Here is a 24120-nt window from a genome sequence, read left to right as displayed (position 1 = left end):
TACCCTTTATAGTGGAAGTGGATGCCTCCAATTCTGCCGTGGGAGCGATCCTGTCTCAGTGAAGTGGTGAAAAAATGCAGCTTCATCCTTGTGCCTTCTTCTCCCGTTTGATGTCCTCAGCCGAAAGAAATTACGACATTGGGAATAAAGAGCTACTGGCAATTAAGGAAGCCTTTTCTGAATGGAGGCATCTGCTAGAAGGGGCTAATCATCCTGTAACTGTTCTCACTGACCATAAAAATCTGGAATTTATTTGTTCGGCCAAGAGATTGTCTTCTAGACAAGCTCGCTGGTCTCTATTCTTTTTCAGATTTAATTTTATTATATCATATCGACCTGGATCGAGGAATGGTAAGGCTGATGCCTTATCAAGGATGCTGTCCGAGCCTCTCCTGGAGGGCAACTCCGAATATTCCATCCTAACACAAAAGAACTTCCTAGGGGCCACAAGTGCAAAGACATTCTTGAGTCTTCTCAAAGAGGGGTATGAGAATGACCCACTTCTCAATGATCCTCCTAGGGACATGAACCTGGTGTACAAGAATGGCTTTTGGATTCAAGGACATCATCTTTATGTACCTGAGTCTGTTCGGGTGGAAGCTCTCAAGTTGGTTCATGATTCCAAACTTGCTGGGCATTTTGGAGTTACTAAGACCTGAAGAACTGTTGTCACGTTCCTTTTGGTGGCCGGGGTACAAGAAGGATGTCAAACGCTATGTGGCCTCATGCTTGACCTTTGCACACAATAAAACTCCCCGAGCCTCTCCTTTGGGGTTGCTTCAGCCACTCCCTGTTCCATCAAGACCATGGGGGTCTATTTCTATGGATTTTGTGGTGGATTTACCTCCCTCAAAAGGAAAGACCACCATTTTGGTGGTGGTTGACCGTCTCACAAAAATGGCCCATTTTGTTCCAGTGAAGGGGGTGCCCACTGCTGAACAGACTGCAGAACTAATGGTTCGAGAAGTATTTAAACTGCATGGAATCCCTGATGATGTAGTGTCTGACAGAGGTGTGCAGTTTACTTCGAAATTTTGGAAAAGCTTTTGCTCAGCCTTGAGTGTTACAATCAATCTGTCCTCTGCTTTTCATCCCCAGTCTAATGGTCAGACTGAGAGAACTAATCAAACAATGGAGCAGTATCTTCGATGCTTTGTCACTTATCTTCAGGATGACTGGGTGGACTGTCTTCCCACTGCAGAGTTTGCCTACAACAATTCTAAACATAGTTCCACCTCTCAAAGTCCCTTTTTACTTAAACACCGGTTACCATCCAGTTTTTATTCCTGATCTCCCTATCACAACTCCAATTCCTGCTGTTACCAACAGACTAACTACATTGCAGGAGATTCAGGAGAAATTGATTGAGACTTTGAGGGAAGCTCAGGAATATTACAAAAAGACGGCTGACAGACACCGGAGAGAACTTCCGTTTCATGTGGGTGACAAAGTTTGGTTATCAACAAAGAAATTGAAGGTACATGTGCCATCTGCTAAGCTGGGTCAAAAGTTTGTGGGTCCTTTTCAGATTTCTGCTCAGATCAACCCAGTCACCTTTCGCTTAAAACTTCCCGACAGTATGAAGATTCACCCGGTTTTTCATGTATCGCTTTTCAAACCATTTCACAACAATCCTTTTCTCTGGAAGAATTCTTCTACCTCCTCCACCTGTTGAGGTACAGGGTGAAGAAGAATATGTGGTGGAGAAGATTCTTGATTCTAGGTGGTTTAGAGGAAAGTTGCAATATCTTGTCCAATGGGAAGGATATGGGCAAAAGGAAAATTCTTGGGAGCCTGAGGAAAATGTTTATGCTCCTAGACTAACAAGAGAATTCCACCAGAGGTTTCCACACAAGCCTGGTCCTAAGACGTCCAGGGGATGTCCTGTGAGTTGGGGAGTACTGTCAGAGCCTGGGATCGAACCTGGGCCTTCTGCAGTGAGAGACAATGTTTCTTCTCACTGAGCCACCTGGAATTCTGCACAGCTCCCTTGACAATTCTTTGGATGATCCTGCCTTGGCCCTGTTTTCTCTTGAACCTTGAACTCCTTGCTCCTCCCATGAACTTCCTATATAAGCCATTCCTCTGCACTTCCTCTTTGCCAGATTATTGTGCCTTCCCAGCCAATATCCCACTTACTGTTCCTGCTGCCGTCTTCATCTACGTTATCGACCTTTGGCGTGCTACTGACTATGATTCTGCCTCATCCTATCTACTACCATTAGTGACCGACCCTTGGCTTGTGACTGACTCCGCTTCTTTTTTGATCCCTGAACTGTTTGATCCGCTTTTGGTTTCCAGCCTATTCATTCCCTGGTGGGGTGATCCTGAGATCTGCGACCTGGCATTCACACGCAGCCAAATCCATCTCCACCATTAGGAGCTCTGGGGAAGACCGGTGGATGCTTAGACCCCGCACCTCAGGTGAGCCTCTGTCATGCCCAGGGTGGGCCGCTGGTGTACCAATCCTGCTGGTTTCAGGTAAGCCTTACAACTGCTGTAGCAACTGGTCTCTGAACCTGACCCAGACCGTGGCAGGTTCATTGGTAACATCAATCAAGGTTTCTTTGTGACCTCAGTCAAGGTTCCTTAGTGACTTCAATCAATCAAGGTTTCTTGGTGACCTCAATCAAGGTTCCTTGGTTATTTCAATCAATCAAGGTTCCTTGGTGACATCAATCAATCTATCAAGGTTCTTTGGTGAACTCAGATGATCTTGATCAGCTATCCTGATCAGTGTTTTCTCAGCACTAGCTTTTGAGGCCAGACCCTCCTGGACTGTACATGTGAGACTAGCCTGGAATGTAACCATTGGGCACTGGGCTTTTCATTCTGGTGCTCTCCAGGCCAGGGTGTACTGTGTTAGTTAGCTAAGGAGTGCTTTCGGGTCCAGAGTTGTGCTGCGGTCACAGGTCTGATCCTGTCTTTGAAGAATAACTTAGTGAGCAGAGCCAGTTGTGATAAAGCACTGGGAGCTACCTCATTGATGGCCACCATTTTTAAATTTCCCACCACTAAGAGTTAAGGATGAGGAATCAAGTGCTGATGGCATTCACTGGGTGGAGCTCTGACTTCTCTTTCTCTCTATTCAACTTGGAGGAAGCATCATTCTGCCGTTGCTCTTGAAGCATCACACGGATCTCCCTGCCTACAATGACTTGGTCACCCCCGGCCACCTGAAACCCTCAGCCCAAGCTGCCTGGGTTTATGAGACTTAAAACCTTGCCTCACATTGGGCCTAGTTGAATTACCACTGTGCAAACACACCATGTCTTCACTAAGACAGCCAGGACTGTACCACTGCCAAGGATGAACACGGCTTATAGTCCTAGAGTGCTTCCTTCCCAGAAGGAATTGTCACCTGTAATTCAGAACCTTGGACCCCTATTGTCACTGGATCATCTTTATTGAAGTCTACCAAAGCTCTCTCGTGTGTGGCCAAGGTATCCCCCATGTCCACAGGGACCTCAGTCTCCCCTTTGGACTTTCTGGCTGTTTTTGCTCAGATATCGGTGCACTCTACCCTCAAAGGCTCTAAATGGTCCCCTGCAGATTATGTCTGTGATTGGCCTTAAACTTCTATTCATGTTGGCCATGTTGACCTTGTCACTGTATCTGAGAATTCCAACAGTCTACCTCTGGTTGGGGTCATTGCAGTCTCCTGAAGTGGACACAGATTTAACGTGGTTGTTTCAAACCTTATAGATGTACTACCCGTCATCTGGAGAATCAGCCTTTTGTTCCAGGCCTTGGGGTTTTTAAAGGTCACTGTTGGGCAAGGTTGCTCATTTCCTTTAGGGCAGGGGTGTCAAACTGGCGGCCCTCCAGCTGTTGCAAAACTGCAAGTCCCATCATGCCTCTGCCTTTGGGAGTCATGCTTGTAACTGTCAATCTTGCAATGTCTCATGAGACTTGAAGTTTGGCAACAGTTGGAGGGTCATCAGTTTGACACCTGTGCTTTAGGGTTCTAATTCCTCCCATTATAAGTCAGGATCATTCTCCCTCCCTCATCTTTCAGGGTGTGTAGGGTGCCAAGGGATTACGCTCATAAGTTAGACTCCCTTTTTCAATTGTAACTCAGTCCTTGTCATCAATCCCTCATGCCTGGGTGCCTGAACTTGGGGCAAAACATGAAAAATGGTCTCTCTAGACTAAGTACTTCTAGATATTACCTGTCTCCCTTTTTGTATGAAAGGGGTATTTCTTCCCTTCACCATGAAAGTCTTGGGGCTCCAATCTGTTTCCTGAGAACAGTTCCCGTCTCATCAAGCATCCCCTCCATGACTTGGTACTCTGACCTGAGCTCCACTGGAAATCCCTCACGTGTTGGAGAGTCTTCCCCTATGGAATGGTCTGGGAGTTTTCCCTGTGGCAGGCCTAGTGGCCTAGTCCCTATGCTGTACTGCACTGAGAGTGTTACGTTTCACTATGCTGTCCTCTTCGGAGATAAGAATTTGCCATCTGGTTCTCTTCTGATTCAGTACCTGAAAGCTGTTGATTTCCCACCTGGCAGGAGGATTTAATTGCTGGATGGCCCTGTGCTCTCCACATTGTCAGCAAGAAGATCATGCTTGGGTCCTGCTGCTAATTCACCCAGCAGGTAGGGAGTCTGCCTGGAGACCTTTGTGGGACCTGGTCACTGGAGGGTAAGTTCTCATTTGATGACCGATGTGCAGTTCCTCCAGACTCCTTCCCTTGCTCCTGTTCCTAATCAGGTAGACAATCTAGGATCCCTTCCCCCCATTCCCCTCTCCTCAGCTGAGGATGCTTTGTTGGACCATGTTCTGTGATTAGATGTAGGCAGTTTTGCTTAGAGGCACCGATGGGTGTTTAGGCACATGGGTCCCTGTGCATCCTTATGACCTGCTGGTGTTTTGTGCACCATATGGGTTGTGCCATATTTCTTCTCTCTGCTTACCCCTGTGGAGGTGTCTTGGCACTTTTTCCACTTCTAGTCAAACCCTTAGGTACTCTTAGGGTTCTTTCCTACCAGCCTTCAAGAGCTGCCTGGCTGTCTGATATGAAGGATGGGACATTCTGTGTAGTCTGACTCTCTCTCTTTTATATGAAGGACGGGACATTCTGGGTAGTCTGTCTCACTCTGACAGGAAGGACGGGACATTCTGGGTAGTCTGTCTCACTCTGATATGAAGGATGGGAGATTCTGTGTAGTCTGTCTTGGTCTCTGATATGAAGGATGGGACATTCTGGGTAGTCTGTCTCGGTCTCTGATATGAAGAATGGGACATTCTGGGTAGTCTGTCTCTCTCTGATATGAAGGACGGGACATTCTGGGTAGTCTGTCTCTCTCTGATAGGAAGGACGGGACGTTCTGGGTAGTCTGTCTCTCTCTGATATGAAGGACGGGACATTCTGGGTAGTCTGTCTCTCTCTGATAGGAAGGACGGGACGTTCTGGGTAGTCTGTCTCTCTCTGATAGGAAGGATGGGAGCAGGAGCGGACTGACAACTCATGGGGCCTCCGGGCAATAGGGGATCATGGGGCCCCTGTGCCCTTGCCCAAACTAAAAAAAGCCTATGAAAAAGGTACCAGGGGCATCTCATGGGGCCCCCTACTGATCCTGGGCCCTCGGGCAGTGCCTGAGTTTCCAAATGGTCAGTCCGCCCCTGGATGGGAGATTCTGGGTAGTCTGTCTTGATCTCTGATATGAAGGACGGGACATTCTGGGTAGTCTGTCTCTCTCTGATATGAAGGATGGGTCATTCTGGGTAGTCTGTCTCTCTCTGATATGAAGGATGGGACATTCTGGGTAGTCTGTCTCTCTCTGATATGAAGGATGGGACATTCTGGGTAGTCTCTCTCTCTCTCTCTCTCTCTCTCTCGCTCTCTCTCTCTCATATGAAGGACGGGACATTCTGGGTAGTCTGTCTCTCTCCGATATGAAGGATGGGACATTCTGGGGCTGCAGTTCCTCTGAACTCCACAAGATGGTGATCTCATTTCTACTACCCAGACAGGACTTCTCTATGGAATACAGACAGGAAGTGATGTCGGGTACTGATAGGAAGTGATGTCAGGAACAGACAGGAAGTGATCTGGAATAAAGAGAAGAAGTTCCGTGCAGTCTGAAGGAGATCGGAGAGGTTGCTTGACATGGCAGTAGAGGAGGTAATTATTATTATACAGGATTTATGGTGCTAACAGTTTGCTCAGCGCTTTACAATATAACGGGAGACAATACAGCAACAATACAGATCAATACAAGAGAGTTAGGAGGGCCTGATCCTGGGAGCTTACAATCTAGGAGGGAGGGGCTAGTAGTACAAAATGTTGTAACTGTGGGGGATGGACTGGTAGGAGGAGTAGAAGATTCCATTATTAGCTGAGGGCAGGATAGGCTTCCCTGAAGAGATAGGTTTTCAGAGATCGCCTAAAAGTGAGCAGAGTAGGTGATAGTCTGATAGATTGGGGTAGAGAGTTCCAGAGGATGGGGGAAGCTCTGGACAAGTCCTGGAGATGAGTATGGGAGGAGGAGACAAAGGAGCTAGAGAGTAGGAGATCTTGCGAGGAGCTGAGAGGATGGTTTGGGTGATATTTAGAGATGAGATCGGTGATGTAATTTGGGGCGGAGTTATAAATGGCTTTATATGTTATTGTTAATGTTTTGAATTCTATCCATTGGGCAATGGGAAGCCAGTGGAGGGATTGGCAGAGAGGGGTGGAGGCCAGTGGAGGGATTGGCAGAGAGGGGTGGAGGACACTGAGTGGAGGTCAGCGGAGGGATTGGCTGAGAGGGGTGGCAGATATGGAGCAGTTAGTAAGGTGGATGAGTCTGCAGCAGCATTCATAATAGACTGAAGAGGGGATAGCCTGTGATGAGTTGGCCAATGAGGAGGGAGTTACAATAGTCAAGGTGAGAGATAACCAGGGAGTGAATAAGTTGCTTAGTGGTTTCCGAGGTTAGGAACGGGCGTATCTTGGAGATGTTGCGGAGGTGAAGTCTACAAGATTTGGACAGTGATTGGATTTGGGACTGAAAGGACAGATGGGAGTCTAGGATTACACCTCGTACCCTGGCATGAGGGGAGGGACTGATGATTGTGTTATTGATATTGATGGAGAAGTCGGGGGGGGGGGGTCACGGGCTGGAGGGAATACTAAGAGCTCAGTTTTGGAAAGATTGAGTTTGAGGAAGTGGAGTGATATCCATGATGATATGTCACTTAGTAGGTTAGTAATGCGAGAGGAGACTGAAGGGGTGAGGTGAGGAGGAGACTGAAGGGGTGAGGTGAGGAGGAGACTGAAGGGGTGAGGTGAGGAGGAGACTGAAGGGGTGAGGTGAGGAGGAGACTGAAGGGATGAGGTGAGGAGGAGACTGAAGGGGTGAGGTGAGGAGGAGACTGAAGGGATGAGGTGAGGAGGAGACTGAAGGGGTGAGGTGAGGAGGAGACTGAAGGGGTGAGGTGAGGAGGAGACTGAAGGGGTGAGGTGAGGGGTAGAAAGATAGATTTGTGTGTCATCAGTATAGAGATGGTACTTAAAGCCATGGGAGTTTATCAAGTGACCAAGGGAGGAGGTGTAGATGGAGAAGAGAAGGGGTCCAAGGACAGAACCTTGAGGGACCCCTACAGAGAGAGGGAGTGAAGCGGAAGAGGCAGAGTTACTGGTAACACTGAAGGAACGCTGCGATAGGTAGGAGGAGAACCAGGAGAGAGCAGAGTCTCGGAGGCCAAGAGAGTGTAGTTTTTTGAGGAGGAGAGGATGGTCAACCGTATCAAAAGCCGCAGAGAGGTTAAGTAGTAAGAGTAGTGGCCATTGGCTGGGATGAGTACGGAGTAGTGGCCATTGGCTGGGATGAGTACGGAGTAGTGGCCATTGGCTGGGATGAGTACGGAGTAGTGGCCATTGGCTGGGATGAGTACGGAGTAGTGGCCATTGGCTGGGATGAGTACGGAGTAGTGGCCATTGGCTGGGATGAGTACGGAGTAGTGGCCATTGGCTGGGATGAGTACGGAGTAGTGGCCATTGGCTGGGATGAGTACGGAGTAGTGGCCATTGGCTGGGATGAGTACGGAGTAGTGGCCATTGTTTGGGATGAGTACGGAGTAGTGGCCATTGTTTGGGATGAGTAGTGGCCATTGTTTGGGATGAGTAGTGGCCGTTGTTTGGGATGAGTAGTGGCCGTTGTTTGGGATGAGTAGTGGCCGTTGTTTGGGATGAGTACGGAGTAGTGGCCGTTGTTTGGGATGAGTACGGAGTAGTGGCCGTTGTTTGGGATGAGTACGGAGTAGTGGCCATTGTTTGGGATGAGTACGGAGTAGTGGCCGTTGTTTGGGATGAATACGGAGTAGTGGCCATTGGTTGGGATTAGTATAGAGTAGTGGCCATTGGTTTTAGCAGTTAGTAGATCATTAGTGAGGTTTAGTAGGGCAGTTTCAGTGGAGTGTAGTGAGCGAAAGCCAGACTGTAAAGGGTGAAGAAGGTTGTTGTCAGTGAGGTGGGAGCTCAGGCGATTGTAGACTAAGCGTTCTAGGAGTTTAGAGGTAAATGTCAGCAGGGAGATGGGTCTTAAGTTGTTCAGGTTGGTGGGGTCCAGGGAGGGCTTGTTAAGTATGGGAGTGATGTGCGCATGCTTTAGAGGGGAGGGGAAGGCACCAGTAGAGAGGGAAAGATTGAAAATGTGAGTGAGGGAGCATAGGATGAAAGAAGAGGGTGAGCACAGTAGTTGTGAGGGGACAGGATCCAGGGGGCAGGTGGTGAGACAGACTTCTGAGAAAACCTTAGTGACCTCTTCAGTAGTAGCGAGGTCAAAAGAGGAAAGTGTTGAGGGAGGTTTAGTATAAGGTATGCTAAGTGGGATGGATGTCTGTGCAGTGGAGATGTCCCTACAAATTGCATCAATCTTATTTTTGAAATTATTTGCAATCTCGTGAGCAGTGAGTGAGGTACTGGGTGGAGGTGGAGAAAGTAGAGAGTTAAAAGTAGAGAAGAGACGACGAGGACTGGATGACAAGGTATTGATGAGAGTGACAGTCGTCTTGTTTGGCAGCATGGAGGGAGGAATTGTATGTGAAGAAAGCAGATTTATATCAGGTGAATGCTTGCTGGGATTTGGTTTTATGTCACAATCGCTCCAACGCACGACTATGTCGTTTAAGATGTCTGGTGTTGTCATTCTGCCACAGATGTAACAGTCGGGGCCTGATGCTTCGTGTTGTTAGAGGAGCAAGTGAGTCCAGTGTGGATGACAGTGAACTGTTGTAGACAGCAGTGGCCAGGGCAGGACAGGGGAGAGATTCTGTCATAGAGTTGGTCAGTTGCAGAGTGGAAAGGAGCCGGGTTCAAGTTGTGAAGGTTTCTGCGGGTAATTGTTTGCTGCTTGGAGGGATAGGTGTTTGAAGATGAGGAGACTGTGAAGGTGATGAGATTGTGATCAGAGAGAGGAAAGGGGGTGTTTGTGAGGTTGTAGGGAGTGCAAAGATGGGAGAAAACAAGGTCCAATGTATTCCCATCAGAGTGAGTGGAGGGCGGTATACATTGTGCTAATGCAAAAGATGAGGTTATGTTGAAGAGTTGGGATGTAGCCGGGTTGTTCACATTAACAGGGATGGTAAAATCTCAGAGAATGATAGCGGGTATTTCAGAGGAGAGAAAGTAGGGTAGCCAGGCGGAGAAATCATCAAGAAAGCGGGACACGGGTCCAGGAGGCCAATAGATCACTGCAATCCTCAGAGAAATGGGAGAAAACAGCCGGATGCAGTGAGTCTGGAAAGAAGAGAAGGATAGAGAGGGAGGGTTAGGGGGGACTTGAAAGGTGCTCAGTGGATATAGAAGCAAACCAACCCCAACACCTTTCTGACCACTGGGTCTGGGTGAGTGGGTCCAGAGGAGGCCTCCATAGGGAAGTGCTGCGGTGGAAGTGTTTTGCCTCAAAACAAAGTGTTTTTAACACTACTACAATCGCTCACTAATACACGGATTAGGTTTAATAAATATTAAAGCAAAACATGATTTATTGAATAAGTTCTGTTAGTATAATAACATAAGAATTGTCAGAATAGCAAATCATATTTAGATCATATTATAGCAAGAATAAAGCATCAATACATCACCGGATATTGTAGCATCACCCACTGCCCAGTGACTGGGGGACTCCAACAGTCAGCAAAGGGGAATCCGGGAAATCACCGCAAGGCACGTCTGCCGCATCTTCAATGAGTCCCAAATTCCCCTAGAATCCCCCGTCTTTTATATACATAGTTTGGAATGTCTTTATCTACTGCCATGCGCAGTATCTGCTGGTTATATAACGTCATGTATGATCCTGCAGAGTAGTTAGAGTCAACGCGTGATCGGCTGTGCCATCACGCGTAGTTACCTATTTTGATGGAATGCACATCTGGTGAATATCAGCCACATCTCTGGTTTCAACTGGTTTTAACTGGTTTAATGTACACTTCCAACATGTTATTTTGAACTCCAGTTACCCATCTAATGGTTATAATCGTTAGCATTATGACAGTTGAGTGTCAATCACTTCTCATCCATACATCCTATACACTCATGTCACATATGTATCACAGGAAGCAGAATCTGCTGCTTGGAGTCAGGTTTCTGTAATTGCTAGTAGGTTAAGGGAGCGGGAGACAAAAAGGTCATGGACAGAGGTGAGCTTATTACAGACAGAGCGGGCATTCCAGAGTGCACATGAAAAAGGGAGGGTGGTTTTTGGGAGCACAGGGGACTGATATTAAATTGAGGGGACTGCGGCTATTCCTGGAGGAAACTGTGCCTGGTGTGGGGGTGAAATACTGGAGGACCAGGGTTTGGGGAGATATCCCCAGAGGTTAGGAGAAGGAGGGTGCCTGGTGTGGGGGTGAGATACTGGAGGACCAGCGTTTGGGGAGATATCCCCAGAGGTTAGGAGAAGGAGGATGCCTGGTGTGGGGGTGAGATACTGGAGGACCAGGGTTTGGGGAGATATCCCCAGATGTTAGGAGAAGGAGGGTGCAGAAAGTAAGATGGGAGCGGGATGTACATGAGCGCACATGCCTTGCAGTCCTGGTGTTTGGGTCAGCAGGGGAGTGAAGTATCAGCAGGAGGTGATGAGAGCAGTAGTAGGGAGATGGTAGCAGTGAGGGGGAGATGTACAAGTTCTGGGGTGGAGCAGAGGGGTAAAGAAGTGAGATTTTGGGAACGCAGGAAAGTAATATGAAAGGAGGAGTAGAGGGGACATATTAAAGGTACACGGAGTGGGACTCAGACTTGTAGGAGATGTTTCCCGGGGTGTTTGCTTGCAGTCTGTCCAGCATGCAGGAGAGTTTCTTGTATCTTCCTGCTGCTTGAGTTCTGCTTTAGTTCAACTGCTTCTTAGCACTCCATCAATGCAGCACTCACTCAAAAGCAGCACCCCCATCAGTGACTGTGCGCCCCCCCATCAGTGATCTCCCCCCATAAGCTGTTCTAAATTTCTAGGGAGATGGCCAAATGAGCACTCATCTCCGCCCCAATTAGGAACTGATAAGGATCACATGAATGGGGGGGATGATTCTCAAACACAGACCAGGCAGAGACTACAGTCATAAAATGGTAATAAGATGTTATGTTCTATTTACACCCAGTAACCCCCCGTCATGTCCGTCCTCTTCCTCCATAGTCATGTCCGTCCTCTTTGTCAAGGTCCTACCTTTCCTCAGGGCTTGTGCTTCTCCATGTGCTGGCATCCATCTTAGGTGTCTGCAAAGCATTGTGGGATCCTTTATGCTTTCAGCCCTCTGCGGCTCCTCCTCCAGGAGGTGGCGGCTTATCACATATAAGTCTGCTGTTTTTAGCTGTCCATTGCATTTGTGTCCTGTCTTTTGCATAGCAGCAAGCTCGTTTTGTTTCTCATTGCTCTCCTGGATAACAACTCGGCTTTGGCAAGACTCCTTCCTGGCTTCTGATCCCAGCTCTGGTGACCATCCTTCCTGGCTTCTGATCCCGGCTCTGGCGACCATCCTTCCTGACTTCTGATCCCGGCTCTGGCGACCATCCTTCCTGGCTTCTGACCCCGGCTCTGGCGACCATCCTTCCTGGCTTCTGACCCCGGCTCTGGCGACCATCCTTCCTGGCTTATGACCCCGGCTCTGGCGACCATCCTTCCTGGCTTATGACCCCGGCTCTGGCGACCATCCTTCCTGGCTTATGACCCCGGCTCTGGCGACCATCCTTCCTGGCTTATGACCCCGGCTCTGGCGACCATCCTTCCTGGCTTCTGACCCCGGCTCTGGCGACCATCCTTCCTGGCTTCTGACCCCGGCTCTGGCCACCATCCTTCCTGGCTTCTGACCCCGGCTCTGGCGACCATCCTTCCTGGCTTCTGACCCCGGCTCTGGCGACCATTCTTCCTGGCTTCTGACCCCGGCTCTGGCGACCATCCTTCCTGGCTACTGTCCTATCAAGTCATCCGCTGTTGCTGTTGGACTTGCATAGACTCTGTCTTGTTTTTGTATAATAAACCTACCTTTAATTGCACTTCCTTGTGTCTGGCTCCTCGCTCCCTGACACTGCACAAATGCCATGAATCCTGACGGTGCAGGTACACCCTCGCTCCCTATGTTGGTTGCCAGACTTGATCAGCAGGATCTCTTGTTGGATCAATTCGCTCAGGCTTTGCAGACGCTGCTTGCACGCACAGCGCACCTTACTCCTGGTGCTATTAGGCCGGTTGTCACTCCTGTGGTCACTCCCGCTGTTGCTCCGGTTGTTGCGCCTACCTCCGCACCTGTGGTGCCCAGAGGTATGACTGGTTCAGCCCCCCTTCCACATCGCTTTTGGGATGAGCCGAGTCAGTGTCGGGGTTTCCTTATCCAAGTGTGCATATATTTTGAATTGATACCCCACGTTTTTCCTACTGAGAGGTCAAAGGTGGGCTTCCTAATCTCGCTGCTCTCGGACAAGGCCTTGGCCTGGGCAAATCCTGTATGGGAGAACAATAACCCTGTGATTCACGAGTTTGCCGGTTTTGTTGCCCCCTTCCGTAAGGTATTTGATGTGCCTGCTCGCTCTGCCTCTGCTGCTAAGCTGCTCATGTCCATGCATCTGGGATCACGAACCGTTGCCGAGTACGCCCTAGAATTTCGTACCCTGGCAGCAGAGGTGGGTTGGAACAATGAGGCTCTGGTCTCTGCTTTCTCTCATGGTCTCTCAGAAGCATTGAAGGACAAGATTGGAGCCAAAGAACTGCCTGTGGAGCTTGAAGCACTCATTTCCTTCCTAATCCTGATTGACACCAGGCTCAGGGAGAGGTCTTCACTTTAAGGAGCGTCTGCAGAGGCCTCCTAACCGATTGGCACCTATGTTTTCTGTCCCACCCATTCCTCCCTCTCCTCCCTTCTCCTCCCACGCCTCCTGGGGATGGCTTGTCTGGCGGTGAGCCCATGCAGCTGGGGTTTGCTCGCCTTTCGGCGTCGGGAGGGTCGCTGCCTGTACTGGGGTCTCGGTAGGCATTTTTGGCTGTCCTGTCCGGTCCTTCCGGGAAACGCTCGCACCTGAGATCCTGTCGGGGGCAGATCTTGGGTGGAGTTTCCTCGTCCCCGGTTTCCCCGCAAAGATAAACCGCTAATCACCGTTGTCCTCTATTGGGAAGAAGGCTCGGTGATGGCCCAGGCGTTGGTAGACTCTGGTGCTGGCGGGTTCTTTATGGACAGTTCATTTGCTGCTCAGTATTCCATTCCTCTGCAGGCTCGAGTTACTCCATTGGTCCTCGAGGCGATAGATGGCAGGCCCCTGCAACCGCCGCAGGTTACCCACGAGACCCTGCCGGTTGAAGTAGCTATTGGGGCTGTTCACAGGGAGCTGGCCTGTTTCCAGGTAATATCTTCCCCGCACTACTCAGTGGTTTTGGGATATCCCTGGCTTCAGAAGCACAATCCAACCTTTGATTGGCAGTCGGCCAAGATTCTCTCGTGGTCTCCACAGTGTGGGGCCCGTTACATCCGTGGACCTGTTTAAGGTGTTTTGTGCCTCCTCGGACTCCGTGTTGCCCACTGACTACGGGGAGTACCTGGATGTGTTTGACAAGGTGCGTGCCGGTGCTCTGCCTCCTCATCGTCCATACGATTGTGGCATAACCTTACAACCTGGTGCCACTCCTCCTCGTGGCAGGGTGTATCCTCTTTCAGTTGCGGAGAATCAGGCCATGGAGGAGTACATTGCGGATGCGTTTTCCCGGGGGCACATTCGCAAGTCTACTTCTCCAGCAGGAGCTGGCTTTTTCTTCGTGAAAAAGAAGGGCGGTGAATTGAGGCCTTGCATCGATTTTAGGGGTCTCAATTGAATCACGATTAAGAACGCTTACCCAATTCCGTTGATTACCGAGTTGTTCAACTGCCTCAAGGGAGCAACGGTCTTTACTAAACTCAACCTTAGGGCTGCATACAACCTCGTACAGATCAAGGAGGGCGAAGAGTGGAAGACCGCGTTCAACACCAGAACCAGCCACTGTGAATCCCTGGTGATGCCCTTCGGGTTGTGTAACGTGCCCGCGGTCTTTCAGGAGTTCATTAATTATGTCTTTCGTGACATGTTGCAGCAGTGCATGGTGGTTTACTTGGACGACATCCTGGTTTACTCTGCGTCTATGGAGTCTCATATCCAGGATGTTAAGCGGGTGCTGCAATGGTTACGTGAGAAGGAGCTTTTCTGTAAGCTCAAGAAGTGTGAATTTCACAGATTCCAGGTTGCCTTTTTGGGCTAAATCATTTCCGCTGTGGGTTTTTCCATGGACCCTCAGAAGGTTTTGGCTGTTCTGCAGTGGCCTCGTCCCAGTAGTCTTCGGTCCATTCAGTGCTTTTTGGGATTCGCCAACTATTATCGGAAGTTTATCAGAAACTTCTCCACGCTAGCCAAGCCTCTCTCAGATCTGACCAAGAAAGGCAGTAATCCCCACGAGTGGTCATCCGAGGCCATCTCCGCTTTCGAAGCTCTGAAATCCGCCTTCGCTTCGGCTCCGATACTGTCTCATCCCAATCCTGGGTTGCCTTTTTGTCCTCAAAGTTGATGCATCTGAGACGGGAGTAGGCGCCCTCCTGTCTCAACGTTTGGTCACCAGATGGACCCCTACTTCCCTGTGGGTTCTACTCCAGGAAGCTTTCCTCTGCAGAATGCAACTACCAGATTGAAGACAGGGAGTTGTTGGCTATTCAGGCTCTCAAGGAATGGAGGCACCTGCTCGAGGGTTCTTGGGTTCCAGTTCTTATTCTCACTGACCACAAGAACCTGACGTATCTCTCGGAAGCTAAGAGGTTGACGCCCTATCAGGCCAGATGGGCTCTGTTCTTGTCGCGTTTTAACTATGTGGTCTCCTATTTGCCTGGCTCCAAGAATGTCAGGGCTGATACCTTGTCACGGCAATACTCTGAACTGTCCAGGGAGGACCCTGAGCCGACCTCGGTGATAACTCCGGATCAGATCCTGGCTGCCATTTGTACCAGCCTGACTTCTCCACTTGGGGAGCAGATTTTGGCGGCTCAAACTGATGCTCCCTCTGAGAGACCGGCTGGTAAATGTTTCATACCTGAGGGATTGCGCACCCGCTTGCTGCATACCTACCATAACTCCAAGACTGCCGGTCATCCAGGGAGGAACCAGTTGTCCTGGGTCATTTCTCATTTATTCTAGTGGCCATCTCTCCGTTCCGACATCTCCTCATATATGTAGCGGCATGTTCTGTCTGTGCCCAGAATAAATCTCCTCGGCATCTTCCATTGGGCCTTCTGCAACCCATTCCCAATGGGAAGCATCCCTGGTCACACCTAAGCATGGATTATATTGTAGACCTCCCTGCGTCTTGAGGCCATAGGGTCATTCTTTTGGTCATTGATCGTTTCTCCAAGATGTGCCATTGTGTTCCGTTCAAGAAAATTGATGACTGCGCAAGAACTGGCTATGGTTTTTGCCAGGGAGATCTTTTGCTTGCATGGGTTGCCTAAGGTGATAGTCTCGGACCGTGGGAGCCAGTTTGTGTCAAGGTTCTGGCGCGCCTTCTGCTCCCAGTTGGGTATCAAGCACTCCTTCTCTTCGGCCTACCACCCACAGTCCAATGGGGCTGCGGAGCGTTCCAACCAGGCCCTGTAACAATTCCTTCGCTGCTATATCTCAGACCATCAAGACAATTGGGTTGATTTCCTGCCATGGGCAGAGTTTGCGAGGAACTCTGCTGTCAACTCCTCCTCCGGGATGTCTCCCTTCATGGCCAACTATGGGTTCCAACCCGTTTTGTATTGCCTGAGGTTTTTCTCGCCACAGGACATTCCGGCTGTGGATAACCATCTTGCTGCCCTGCCTGCCTCATGCCAGAGGTCCTTGAAGGATTCAGCTCAGCGCCAGAAGCTCCAAGCTAATCATAGACGGTTGCCCGCTCCTTCATACCAGGTCGGAGATCGGGTGTGGTTGTCCACTCGTAACCTCAATCTTTGGGTGCCCACACCGAAACTGGCTCCCCGTTTTGTTTGTCCTTTCCGCATCCTCCGCAGGGTGAACCCGGTTGCCTATGCCCTTGCTCTTCCTCCTGGGATGCGTATCTCCAATATCTTCCACGTATCCCTGGTGAAGCCTCTGGTCTGTAATCGCTTTACTGCCTCTCCGACTCGTCCTCATCCTATCCGGGTTGACAGTCATGAGGAGTATGAGCATCCTGGACTTTTGGTTGGTCCACGGTCGGGTGCAGTTCCTGGTCCATTGGCGTGGTTATGGTCCCGAGGAGCGTTCCTGGGTTCCTTCCGCGGATGTTCATGCTCCTGCCATCCTCCGCGCTTTTCACGCCCGCTTTCCCCAGAAGCCTTATGTTGAGCCACGGAGGGCCCTTGAGGAGGAGTTACTGTCAAGGTCCTACCTTTCCTCAGGGCTTGTGCTGCTCCATGTGCTGGCATCCATCTTAGGTGTCTGCAAAGCATTGTGGGATCCTTTATGCTTTCAGCCCTCTTCGGCTCCTCCCAGGAGGTGGCGGCTTATCACATTTAAGTCTGCTGTTTGTAGCTGTCCATTGCATTCGTGTCCTGTCTGTTGCACAGCAGCAAGCTCCTGTTTTGTTTTTCATTGCTCTTCTGGATACCGACTCGGCTTTGGCAAGACTCCTTCCTGGCTTCTGACCCCGGCTCTGGCGACCATCCTTCCTGGCTTCTGACCCCGGCTCTGGCGACCATCCTTCCTGGCTTCTGACCCCAGATCTGGCGACCATCCTTCCTGGCTACTGTCCTATCAAGTCATCCGCTGTTGCTGTTTGACTTGCATAGACTCTGTCTTGTGTTTGTATAATAAACCTACCTTTAATTGCACCTCCTTGTGTGCCTGGCTCCTTGCTCCCTGACATTCTTCCTCCATAGTCATGTCTGTCCTCTTCCTCTATAGTCATTGTGACGTCTTTTATCTCCAGCAGATGATGATACACACATGTTGATGATACATATCAATATTTAGAAGGACACAAGGATCTCTACAAGGACATCATGATGGACAATCAGCCGCCCCTCACATCACCGGGTAAGAGGAGACTTTATTGTAAAGGAGAGAGCAGTACGGAGGATCCACCTAGATCCCCCATCATCTGATAAACACATAGAAACAATGGATTCAGTCAGTGTGTGTGTTTCCTACAGATGGATCCAGTCATGGGAACCCACCAGAGAGATGTCCCCGTCCTCTGTATTCCCGGGATTCCACACAGGAAGGTCACACCATCCCTCACCATCATCAGGTAGATGAGGAACAATCACTGATAGTATCATTAGGATCTGTACATTATCTGCATTGTTACCATTGATGGCATTTTTATTATATATTCAGAGTGGAAACCTGAGAGATCCTAAAGTTGAGGTTAAAGAAGAGATAAAAGAGGAGGATGAGGAGTATGGAGTGATGGAGGAGTTTCCAGAAGGACACAAGGAGATGATGGAGCCACCTAATACCAGGAACCCACCAGAGAGATGTCCCCGTCCTCTGTATTCCCGGGATTCCACACAGGAAGGTCACACCATCCCTCACCATCATCAGGTAGATGATTGACAATTATTGGTAGTTGTGATTTATACACAGCATGTTTGTTACAATGAATGTTTTATTATATCTTTCAGAGTGGAATCCTCGGGGATTATAATATTGTTGTTACAGAAGAGTATAAAGAGGAGGATGAGGAGTATGGAGTGATGGAGGAGTTTTCAGAAGGACACAAGGATATGATGGAGCCACCTAATACCAGGAACCCCCCAGAGAGATGTCCCCGTCCTCTGTATTCCCGGGATTCCACACAGGAAGGTCACACCATCCCTCACCATTACAAGGTTGGTGGGATGGAGCATCTAGAACATGAACTCATGGAGACAATGTGTGGAGTTTTTTTTTATGTAACCTTATATCTTACAGATGATATTTTCTCTCATTTTCTTGATTTAGAGTGGAGATCCAATCGATATAGAATTTGAGGTGAAAGCAGAAGAAGAAGAGGCGTATGTGAGGGATGATCAGCAGTCTATGGAGGAGGATGGAATAACGGGGACATTTATAGAGGAGGACACTCCTACAGAGATCAGCACAGGTGGGTCATGAACACTAAATCCATTCCTCCACCCATACTGCTCACTGATTGGTCCAGAGTAGGGCGGGGACTGGGTGATATCAGCCTGTAATCCCCTGGTCACTTTCCTGAGCTGTGTTCCCCGTCCTGTATTCCTGGATTTCTCTCGGATAATCTTCCTTCTCTGTGCTGCAGACACAATTTATGTCTCTAGACTGGATTTATGGAGGTTCTGGGGTTCAGCTGGCAGCAAAATGTTTATTTTTAAGCATTGCATAATGTAGGCACCCAGGACATGTGACTGGGGTCTCCTGCCTTGTGCCTGACTCTTCCAGGGGACCTTCTCTGTTATCTGCTGGCTGTGCCGGGTGGAGGGATATGTCTGTAGTGTCTCAGACCCAAGTCACTGAGTGCCATCTCAGGAGATGGGAGGCAGCGGTGTGGGACCTACATAGTTAGTCTGGCTGAAAAAAGACAGTCCATCTAGTTGTACCATTAAAAGTTATAATCCGACACCCACAGCTGATCCACCAGAAGGCAAAAACCCAGCAAAGCACTATCCAATCTGCTCCTGCAGGGGAAAAAATCCTTCCTGACCCCCTGAGAGGCAATCGGATATTCCCTGGATCAACTTTCCCTATAAATGTTATATCCAGTTATATTCTGTGTATCCAAGAAAGAATCCAGGACTTTCCTACAGCAACCCCCCCTTATGTATTATACATATTATACATGGAGATCATATCCCCCCTTATGTATTATACATGGAGATCATATCCCCCCCTTATGTATTATACATGGAGATCATATCCCCCCTTATGTATTATACATGGAGATCATATCCCCCCCTTATGTATTATACATGGAGATCATATCCCCCTTATGTATTATACATGGAGATCATATCCCCCCTTATCTATTATACATGGAGATCATATCCCCCTTATGTATTATACATGGAGATCATATCCCCCCTTATGTATTATACATGGAGATCATATCCCCCTTATGTATTATACATGGAGATCATATCCCCCCTTAATCTCCTCTTCTCAGTAGAGAATACATTCAGTTCCTCTAATCTTTCCTCATAGCTGATCTCCTCCATGCCTCGTATCAGTTTGGTTGCCCTTCTCTGTACTTTCTCCAGTTCCCCAATGTTCTTTTTGTGAATTGGAGCCCAAAACTGAACTGCATATTCCAGATGAGGTCTTACTAATGATTTGTACCAGGGGGAGGGGGGGTGATATCTCTCTCTCTGGAGTCTATACCTCTCCTAATACAAGAGGATTTTGCTCAGTTTTGAAACCGCAGCTTGCATTGCATGTGATCTGCCAGAACCCCCAGATCCTTCTCCACCATTGACCCCCTAGTTGTACCCCCCTAGTATGTATGATGCATATTCTTAGCCCCCCCAAGTGCAGAACCTTACATTTATCACCATTAGCCCCATTGGCCCCATAGCCCCCCAATTATACAGAGCATTGAGGTCGGCTTGTAAGTTGGAGACATCCTGTAAGGACGTTATTCCCCGGCACAGCTTGGTGTCATCTGCAAAGACTGGAATGGGGTTTATAATCTCACACCCCATATTGTTTATATATATATTAATAAGTAAGGGTCCCAACACTGAACCTTGGGGTACCCCACTAATAACACTGACCCTTGGGGTACCCCACTAATAACACTGAACCTTGGGGTACCCCACTAATAACACTGAACCTTGGGGTACCCCACTAATAGCACTGAACCTTGGGGTACCCCACTAATAACACTGAACCTTGGGGTACCCCACTAATAACACTGAGCCTTGGTCTACCCCATTAATGACACTGAGCCTTGGTCTACCTCACTAATGACACTGGGCCTTGGGGTACCCCACTAATGACATTGAACCTTAGGGTACCCCACTAACCCCTTCCATACCGGGCACTTTTACCCCCTTCCTGTCCAGGCCAATTTTTAGGTTTCAGCGCTCTCACACTTTAAATGAAATTGCGCGATCATACAACACTGTACCCAAATTAAAATGTTGGGGGATATCTGTCCTGTCCTGACATTTGGGGGATATCTGTACCGTCCTGACATTTGGGAGATATCTGTACTGTTCTGACATTTGGGGGATATCTGTCCTGTCCTGACATTTGGGGGGATATCTGTGCCGTCCTGACATTTGGGGGGATATCTGTCCTGTCCTGACATTTGGGGGATATCTGTGCCGTCCTGACATTTGGGGGATATCTGTACCGTCCTGACATTCTTGGACCTCAAGAAATTAGATTGGCTGTCAGTACTTCAGGATTGATCAATATTCAGATATCTCCCATAGTTTGTGAACTCTATAACTTGGGGGACAGATATCCCCCAAATGTCAGAACAGTACAGATATCTCCTACAGAATAAATCATAAATCCTCATTTGGGTTATTTTCACCAAAGCAATGTAGCAGAATACATCTCGGCCTAAATTTATGAAGAACAATTATTTATTTGCAAACTTTTATAACAGAAACAAAGAAAAACGTGTTTTATTTTCAAAATGTTTGTTCTTCTTTTGGGAAGAAAATGAAGCCATCCATTGTATACAACTGTCATGTGACCTGCAGTGATTGGTCACAGCAGGTCACATGGTACCTACAACGGGGCCGTTACACAGATCTGTCATTGGCCGTGTCCGAGGTACATGGCCGGTGACAGATCCTGCCGCTGCATGGCTCTGCGGGCATGCAAACTGCGCATGTCTGGAAGGATGCCATATGGCTTCCACGCGGAGGGACGAGGTGCTCGCTCGGCCACCATCTGGCCATAGGCCGAGCGGGAACCAGCTAATCACACTTAATCTTGGGGTACCCCACTAATAACACTGAACCTTGGGGTACCCCACTAATAACACTGAACCTTGAGGTACACCACTAATAACACTGAACCTTGGGGTACCCCACTAATAACACTGAACCTTGGGGTACCCCACTAATAAGACTGAAGCTTGCGTTACTCCACTAATAACACTGAACCTTGGGGTACCCCACTAATCACACTGAGCCTTGGGGTACCCCACTAATCACACTGAGCCTTAGGTTACCCCACTAATTAATGGGGAACCCCATTAATTACACTGAACCTTGGGGAACCCCACTAATTACACTGAACCCTGGGGTACCCCGCTAACTGAACCTTTGGGTACAACGCTAATCACACTGAACCTTGGGGTACCTCAATAATACTGAACCTTGGGGTTCCCCACTAATAACACTGAACCTTGGGGTACCCCACTAATAACACTGAACCTTGAGGTACACCACTAATAACACTGAACTTTGGGGTACCCCACTAATAACACTGAACCCTGGGGTACCCCACTAATAACACTGAGCCTTGGGGTACCCCACTAATAACACTGAACCTTGGGGTACCCCACTAATAACACTGAACCTTGGGGTACCCCACTAATCACACTGAGCCTTGGGGTACCCCACTAATTAATGGGGAACCCCATTAATTACACTGAACCTTGGGGAACCCCACTAATTACACTGAACCCTGGGGTACCCCGCTAACTGAACCTTTGGGTACAACGCTAATCACACTGAACCTTGGGGTACCTCAATAATACTGAACCTTGGGGTTCCCCACTAATAACACTGAACCTTGGGGTACCCCACTAACCCCTTCCATACTGGGCACTTTTACCCCCTTCCTGCCCAGGCCAATTTTTAGGTTTCAGCGCTCTCACACTTTGACATACAACATTGTTCCCAAACTAAAATTTGGGAGATATCTGTACTGTCCTGACATTTGGGGGATATCTGTACTGTCCTGACATTTGGGGGATATCTGTACCGTCCTGACATTTGGGGGATATCTGTACCGTCCTGACATTTGGGGGGATATCTGTACCGTCCTGACATTTGGGGGATATCTGTCCCGTCCTGACATTTGGGGGATATCTGTCCCGTCCTGACATTTGGGGGATATCTGTACCGTCCTGACATTTGGGGGATATCTGTACCGTCCTGACATTTGGGGGATATCTGTCCCGTCCTGACATTTGGGGATATCTGTACTGTCCTGACATTTGGGGGGATATCTGTACCGTCCTGACATTTGGGGGATATCTGTACTGTCCTGACATTTGGGGGATATCTGTACCGTCCTGACATTTGGGGGATATCTGTCCCGTCCTGACATTTGGGGGATATCTGTACCGTTCTGACATTTGGGGGATATCTGTCCCGTCCTGACATTTGGGGGATATCTGTACCGTTCTGACATTTGGGGGATATCTGTACCGTTCTGACATTTGGGGGATATCTGTACCGTTCTGACATTTGGGGGATATCTGTACTGTTCTGACATTCTTGGTCCTTAATAAAATAGACTGGCTGTCAGTACTTCAGGATTGATCAATTTTCAGATATCTCCCATAGTTTGTGAACTCTATAACTTCCCTTCAGACTAAATCATAAATCCTAATTTGGGTTATTTTCACCAAAGACATGTAGCAGAATACATCTCGGCCTAAATTTATGAAGAACAATTATTTATTTGCAAACTTTTATAACAGAAACAAAGAAAAATGTGTTTTAATTTCAAAATGTTTGGTCTTCTTTTGGGAAGAAAATGAAGCCATCCATTGTATACAACTGTGATGTGACCTGCAGTGATTGGTCACAGCAGGTCACATGGTACTTACAACGGATGGTACTTACACAGATCTGTCACCGGCTGTGTCCGAGGTGCACGGCCAGTGACAGATCGTGCCGCTGCGCTGTGAGATGGGGAAACTGCTTTCATTGTTTGAACACTGATTGAGGTGAATTAAAAATGTTCTGACTGACATTCTGCAGTTTAGCCACAAGATGTTACTGTTTATTCTAGCAGCCTCAGACTGCATAGAGACTTCTATGTTCATGAAGGGGTGGGGTATTGGACTTGGAGAGTGAGCAGGGGAAGGAGAGGAGAGCAGCCATGCTTGAGAGAGAAGATGGCTGAGTGACTTTGAGAATCCGTTGCCATCCAGCTGTGATGACGGCCCTCCGTAATCAGAAATTCACTTGAGTGAAGCTGATGGTGTTGAAGACGCTAACCCTGTTCAAAGAAAGGAAGATTTGCTGCCAGGATGCTGATGAGGACAGAGGAGCAAAGCAACATGTACTGCTGATGACATCGCATGCCTGTTGAAGAGACGTTTGTTCTGTTCAGAGTCACCAGCGGATGCAAAGCAGACCCGGGTCGGTAAGATTGTGCACGCATCTCATTTCAGTGTTGGCGCCTATAGGACTGAGACAGGCCTATAGTAAGTTAGGGTCTCTGTTTGTGTCAGGCCACAAGTGTTGTTATTGATCATTGGAAGGACTCCACAACTTAAAGTGACATTTTAGATTGGAGAGCTGATAAAATCCTACAAACTCAAGCCAGACTGGCGTTTTGCTCAGAAGGAATACTCAGGGACGTGCTACAGGACCAGTTATGGGAGGGGGAATACTGTAGATTTGTGTAAGATTGTAAGCTGTTGTGCTGCACCGCAGATTAGCCCATACCGTACCCCCATACACTGATTCCTGCTCTGTAGGGTAATAACAGGTAAGGTGTGGCAGCTTAGTTGTGCCC

The 24120-nt window shown here is 48.6% G+C and overlaps 1 long non-coding RNA gene across 1 annotated transcript; it reads left to right on the top strand.

Annotated features, from left to right (window-relative positions):
* Window positions 1–6018: 6018 nt before the first annotated feature.
* LOC149441671 (uncharacterized) lies at window positions 6019–17678 on the top strand. The gene is made up of 3 exons (XR_016307311.1): window positions 6019–6129; window positions 17375–17481; window positions 17598–17678. It is a non-coding gene; the product is annotated as an uncharacterized LOC149441671 (long non-coding RNA).
* Window positions 17679–24120: the final 6442 nt, after the last annotated feature.

This window comes from Staurois parvus, unplaced genomic scaffold (assembly GCF_062004578.1).
Source record: "Staurois parvus isolate SC_StPar_1 unplaced genomic scaffold, SC_StPar_1.0 ptg000960l, whole genome shotgun sequence".
Lineage (NCBI taxonomy): Eukaryota > Metazoa > Chordata > Amphibia > Anura > Ranidae > Staurois > Staurois parvus.
This window is presented reverse-complemented; position numbering and strand designations above follow the sequence as displayed.